General features: G+C 34.5%; 1 protein-coding gene across 2 annotated transcripts in view; it reads left to right on the top strand.

Moving 5' to 3' along the window:
• BMPR1A (bone morphogenetic protein receptor type 1A) overlaps positions 1 to 6,000 on the top strand; it is a 137,961-nt gene that overhangs the window by 70,850 nt on the left and 61,111 nt on the right. For both annotated transcript variants that reach the window (XM_082718018.1, XM_082718019.1), the window contains exon 2: positions 4,834 to 4,948. The gene's annotated coding sequence lies outside the window, so the exon portion shown is untranslated. The remainder of the gene's footprint in view (positions 1 to 4,833; positions 4,949 to 6,000) is intronic.

A 6,000-nucleotide genomic window follows, 5' to 3' on the forward strand; every position in this document is an offset into this window, starting at 1 on the left:
TACTTAATGCTACTTGATGTAGTGTCCAAACAGAAACTGACATTGGTTCATTTTATATGTATAGCGCTGTGCCATTTAAACATACATTTAGATTTTGTTTAACCAGCTCAGCATCAAGACATAGATCCTGTCACACAAAGGTCTCCCTTGTGCTGCACATACACGTGTCCTCCATCATCTGTATGATTTTTGTCATTTTGAGAGTGTTTTATAAGTGGAATCATATAGTATGTGACCTTTTTGCACTCAGCCTAATCCTTTGAGATTCACCCAAGTTGTTTTGTGTGTCACTAGTTTATCTTTTTTTATGCTGAGTAGAATTTTGTTGTGTGGTTGCACCACAGTTTGTTTAACCATTCACCTTTTGAAGGACGTTTTGTTTTCCCCAATTTTTGGCGATTAAAAATAAAACTGCTGCTAATATTCATGTTTATTTCTTTGCAACCCCAAGCGTGTTTGGTTACATGTCAGTGTGTATTTCATTTTTTTAAAGAAACTTCCAAACTATTTTCCAAAGTGGCTGTGCCATTTTACGTTCTCACCAACAATGTCTGAAAGCTGCACTTTCTTCATATTGTGAGCATTTAGTATCGTCACTGTTTTTTATTTTAGTTGTTCCAGTAGGTGTGTAGTGGTATCTCAGTGGGGTCTTAATTTGCATTTCCCTGATGGCTAGTGTTGTTAAGCTTTTTATATACTGATTTGCCATCCAAATATCTTCTTCAGCGAAATCTCTTTTCATACTCTTTTGCCCAATTTCTTGGTGATTTTTTTTTTTTAACTTTTAATTTTGAGATTTGGTATATTCTAGTTGGGTCCTTTGTCACATGTATGGCTGGCAAACATTGTCTCACATTGTGTGTCTTGTCTTTTCATCTTTTTAACATGGCCTTTTGCAGAAGGATATTTTTAATTTTGATGAATTCTAATTTACCTCCTTTTTTCCTTTTGTGGATCATCATTTTGGTGTCTTTCTCCATTCCCACCCTCCATGCCCAGTCCCAGACAACCATTAATCTATTTTCTGTCTCTGTGAAATTCCGTATTTTGATTGTTTGATTTGGGTATGTTGATTGATTGATTTCTTCTAATATTTAGTATTTTGAAAATATGTATCTAGTTCAAAAGAAGCATCTGGATTGTGATATAAATTTAGGTGAGTTATTATTTTATTGTATAAATATAACATTTGAATTTATGGAAGCAAATGGTGTATTAGTTTCTGAATCACAGTATTCGCTGGGTTACTTTTGGTAATTGAAAACTGGTTAAACAATAAAAGGATTTAATGTAATTTAGTAAAAAGGTCCAATGTAATGATATCATTTTAGGATTTATTCAAGCCTAACAACAGCACCAAAGACCCAGATTCTTTCTGTCTTAATGCAGCCATTCTAAATCTGTTGGGTTGTCCTTCTAGGCTGTCACCTTCTCATGGTTCTGATGGCTGCCATCATGCTACTTGACACATTCAAACCCAGAGTTCCCTAGGAAAAAAGGTGATGGGAAGATGTCTTTTTTTTTAATTAGGCATAAAACCTTTCCCAGAAACACTTTTCCCAGTGCGTAGTTTTCTAGCAAACTTACTCTCTTGTCTTACTGGCTGGAATTGCATCAGATGCTTATGGCAAAACTACTGATTGGCAGGAAGAATGGAAATTGCCACAACTGGCTTAATCAGAGTCTTCTCACCCTGATGTTAAGAATCTTTTTCACCTGTCTCTTTTGGAAGAAGCTTTTTCCCTTTGTCTTTTGGTTGTCTGATATAATTAAGATAGGTAAGTTTTCTAGACAAGCCAGTTTCTCCTATCATTGAGTTGTTGCTGTTCAGTACCTGAGATTGCCAGTATTTGTTGAAATCCTACTCTATGTCATCGGCTATGCTAGATTCTGGGATTACAACAGTGAATAAAAATTTGAAGTTTGGTATGGAAATATGTGTAAGCATCAGAGTGCTGTGATGAGAATTGTGTACTGTAGTTCATTTGTATCACAGGTTTAATATTGTTGCTTATGTCTTTGGTTTTATGAGAAAGGCATCTTAAGTTTCAAAATCAAGCTTACATTCAATTTATAAGTGGTCTTTTAGAACATAACCCGTCCATAAGTTGACCCTCCGTTTCTGTGTTCTCTGGTTACCTGCTTTATTATAGAAGTGTATGATAAACCTAAATTACACTGTTTGCTTGAATTACTTACAGCTAAAACTGTGTTATCGTTTTCTGAAGCATGATGTTTGAATTTTCCAGTTTAATGTACCAAAAGTTTTAACAGTAATGCCTTTAGTTTAAGAGCCCAGCTGGGATGTTTTGTCAAGTATTTTGTAGTTTGGTTCTGATTTTTTAAAAGCATTATATGCATGCAGTGATAGTGTTAACAGCAATACTTGTATGGTATTTGTGGTACTTCTTGTGTGTGCTTAGGGAGGAGAAATGCAGTTGAGGAGGACAGTATTTGGAGTGGTGGAAAGAAAAAGTATGCAGTCAGTATTGCTGAGTTTGTGACTACTAGGGATTGACTACTTTTTGACATCTGGAACAAACTCAAAAGTAATCTTAAGTTTTGTCTTAGACTAGCATATTTATCAAATCATATGTACATTGTTCTTTTCTATAAAGCAAATCTTACTAATATGGCAGTGAATGGGGGTATTCCAGCACCTCAGAATGAGAGATAACTGAAATATCCACAGTTGATATTTGTCACTGATGGGTTCTGTATGGTTAATGAGCTTTTAAGTACCTTGGTGGTTTAAATAATGACTTCACTAATTTTGAAAACCAAGAAGGATTGTACATTGTGATGGCAAATAAAGATATTTTGTAAAGATAATGTGGGACTAAAATGCACTTTTCAGGTTTGTTTACAAATATTTATGAACTTTAAGAAAATTCTGATGTTAGCTCAATTATAAAATACTAGAATATATCTAAAAAGGTTTGATTTTTTTTCACTTATTCTGTTGTTAAGAAGACCCAATGTATTATTAAAAGAATTACCTTTTCCTTAATGTGTTTTCTAGAACTAATGGGCTTGAAAGTTTTAGACACAAGATCTTTGATAAAAATATTATTATACTTGTTTAGTGTTCGGTTTTGACCAGATCTTTGTGGTAGTTAACACATGTTCTTATTGTTGTAATAAGTAGTCCATGGGTAAACAATGGCTAGATGGTTTACATGTTAATTTTATTTGATCCATTAGAAATAATTGGTAGAATTAGAATCCATGTACATGTGTGTATATATAGAGATTTATTTATTTATTTATTTATTTGACAGAGGGAGACACAGCGAGAGAGGGAACACAAGCAGGGGGAGTGGGAGAGGGAGAAGCAGGCTTCCCTGCCATGCAGGGAGTCCTGTGTGGAGCTCGATTCTAGGACCCCAGGATCATGACCAGAGCCAAAGGCAGAGGCTCAACGACTGAGTGAGCCCAGGTGCCCCAGGCCATATTTTTTTAAACCGGTCTTTTGATGGATTGCTTTAACATTTATGAGGATGGGTTAATCTGAACTTTGTTTAATATAGTGATTGCCTTCCCTCTTTTCTTCATATATACTGTTAGGGAAGAATAGTGTTATTGGCAAAGAGTGACTTTGGAGGAAGATATTTGTCATTTCTAACATGAAAACACAGTGCATTTATTTTTTGATTATAAAAGGGAAATGTTTTAAGACTGTGAACAACTCAGGGAAAAAAAATCACTAAACACTGTATCTCCATTCCTGCCCTCATTTCTCTGAGTGATGGTCTAAGAGTTTTATAGTCCTGTGAGTACCCTGAAAAATGTTACAGACCAGTTAAGTTGTGGGTAACTGGTGCATTGAGAAGACTATTTAAGGCTCCTAAGTGCAGACAAAGCATTACTAATTGCTTTCAGGGTCAGTCTGTCTTTAGTTGGACCATGAAAGATTTAGCATGGTCCTATGGCAGCCTGTCTGCTGAGTGGAGACTCTTGTCTTTAAGAAAGGCTGCTATCTGATATGCTAGATCGTTTCAGATTGCCCCAGCTTACATTAATTCAGTCATTATTGCCAAGACTACTAAACCTCAGTGTGACACAAGTGATACTTCTAAATGGACTTGAAGACAAAGGCATTTTGACCTTGCAGTGGGACATAGGTAGTGTTCATACAACTTAAAATTTTTCCTTTTTAAGACTATGAAACAATACTTTGCTATTTGAAGTTTCAGTTAAAAATAGATTCAATAAAATTATTTCTTAAATCTCTAAGTAAACAACATGCCTTTTTAAATTAAAAATTTTTTATTGTTTCCCTCTTTTATATTTTTGAACTCTGTGTTTTAAAGCAGGGGAACTAAATGTCAGTGGTAACATAGTTGTAACCTATCCCCTGAGTTTAGACCATGCAGTGCCATTAATTCCTGACCCCTCCAGTCCTTAATATTCTAGGTGGAAGGTTGACTGAAATTAAAACTGCTTACTGAGATTTTGTGATAAAAAGTGAAAATAGGGATATTCGGTAGGTGGCCAAATATATTTTTGCCTAAGCATGAATTTGAATATCGTAGAATTGTAAATTTTAGTGCTGCTTCTAGCTGTTCATGTTTTTTCAAGCCAATATAGAAATTTTACATGCAAGTAATTTTTTCCACAGAGCTATTGTTACATTTGTGAAGTTGAAATTAAGCAAAATGGGAAACTTCTTTGGGTAGAGGTTGGGAAAATGGTAAAGTGACATATTAAAATACTTCAGCATTTTCATTGACTTTACATTGAAAATGTATAATTTTACACCTGACAAATGTACAGTATTGCTTTTGCATGTTTCTTTTAGTCTAAGTTAGTTTCTTTTTTTTTTTTTAACAGATTTATGAAAATATGCATCAGTTTAATACTGTCTTGGAATTCATGAGATGGAAGCATAGGTCAAAGCAGTTTGGAGAAAACTGGAAGTACAGTTTTATCTAGCTACATCTCTGAGGTAAGAAAAAGACTTTTAAGAAAATAACTAGAATAATATATACAATTTTCATTTGTTAACAATTGAAAATAGTCTGGGAAGGTGGGAGGGTGGATGGGCTAAATGGGAGATGGGCATGAAGAAGAAGAACACGTGTTGGGGTGAGCAACTGGGCTTTGTGTGTAAGTGATGAATCACCAGATTCTACTCCTGAAACCAGTACCACACTTTATGTTAACTGACATGAATGTAAATAAAATCTTGAAAGGAAGAAAAAAATTGAAAATAGTCCTTCTGTTTGTATTATTGCTACAACTTTATTTTAGCTTCTTTAGTTTCTCTAATGACTCCTTATGAGTTCATAAGTAGATCTAATATATTTTTCTCTTCTTATAAATGTTGAACCTCTTCAGGAATAAAAGGTACTTATTACTGATATCACTTCCTTCACTCTAATTATAGAAAATGAGCATTAGATGATATATAGAGATATATTTATTCTCTCTAAAGATGACCAAGCAGAGTTCAGAATGGTGGATTGTATTAAAAATGGATATTTATATTATTTTGAAACTTTCACACATTATAGACTTAAGAATAAAAATGTCTTAAAATATAGTTCTTTGGAGATTGAAATTATTTAAAGAAGCAGGAACTGCAGTAACACCAGGGATAGGGGAGAAGAAGCCATTCTAAGACCATATGTTTGGGGAAGTCACGTTCATTATTTTCAGTCCATTTGCAGACTCAGATTATCAGGTAAAAGGTTTGAATTATTCAGGGATCTCTATTATAGAAAAATGACTAGGACATACACTGTGAAGCAGTCTGTACTTTCTCCTCCTGGAGTAGTTGGCTTTGCTCCCTGCTGCTGTTTCCTGAGCATGCACTCTTTTTTTCTCACCCTGCCCCACTGGTGTCTTTGCTCTTTTGAAAAACACTTATGATTTTTTAATTGTCTCTTATTAGGCGCGATACTCTTTGATCACTGTAGTAGTTGTCATTTTCCCTTTTTTGCAGTTCTCTCGTTTTCTGTGCCCCTGTGTTCTTCTAGTTCTACTTCTTTAATTACT

This window comes from Mustela nivalis (assembly GCF_964662115.1).
Source record: "Mustela nivalis genome assembly, chromosome: 2".
Lineage (NCBI taxonomy): Eukaryota > Metazoa > Chordata > Mammalia > Carnivora > Mustelidae > Mustela > Mustela nivalis.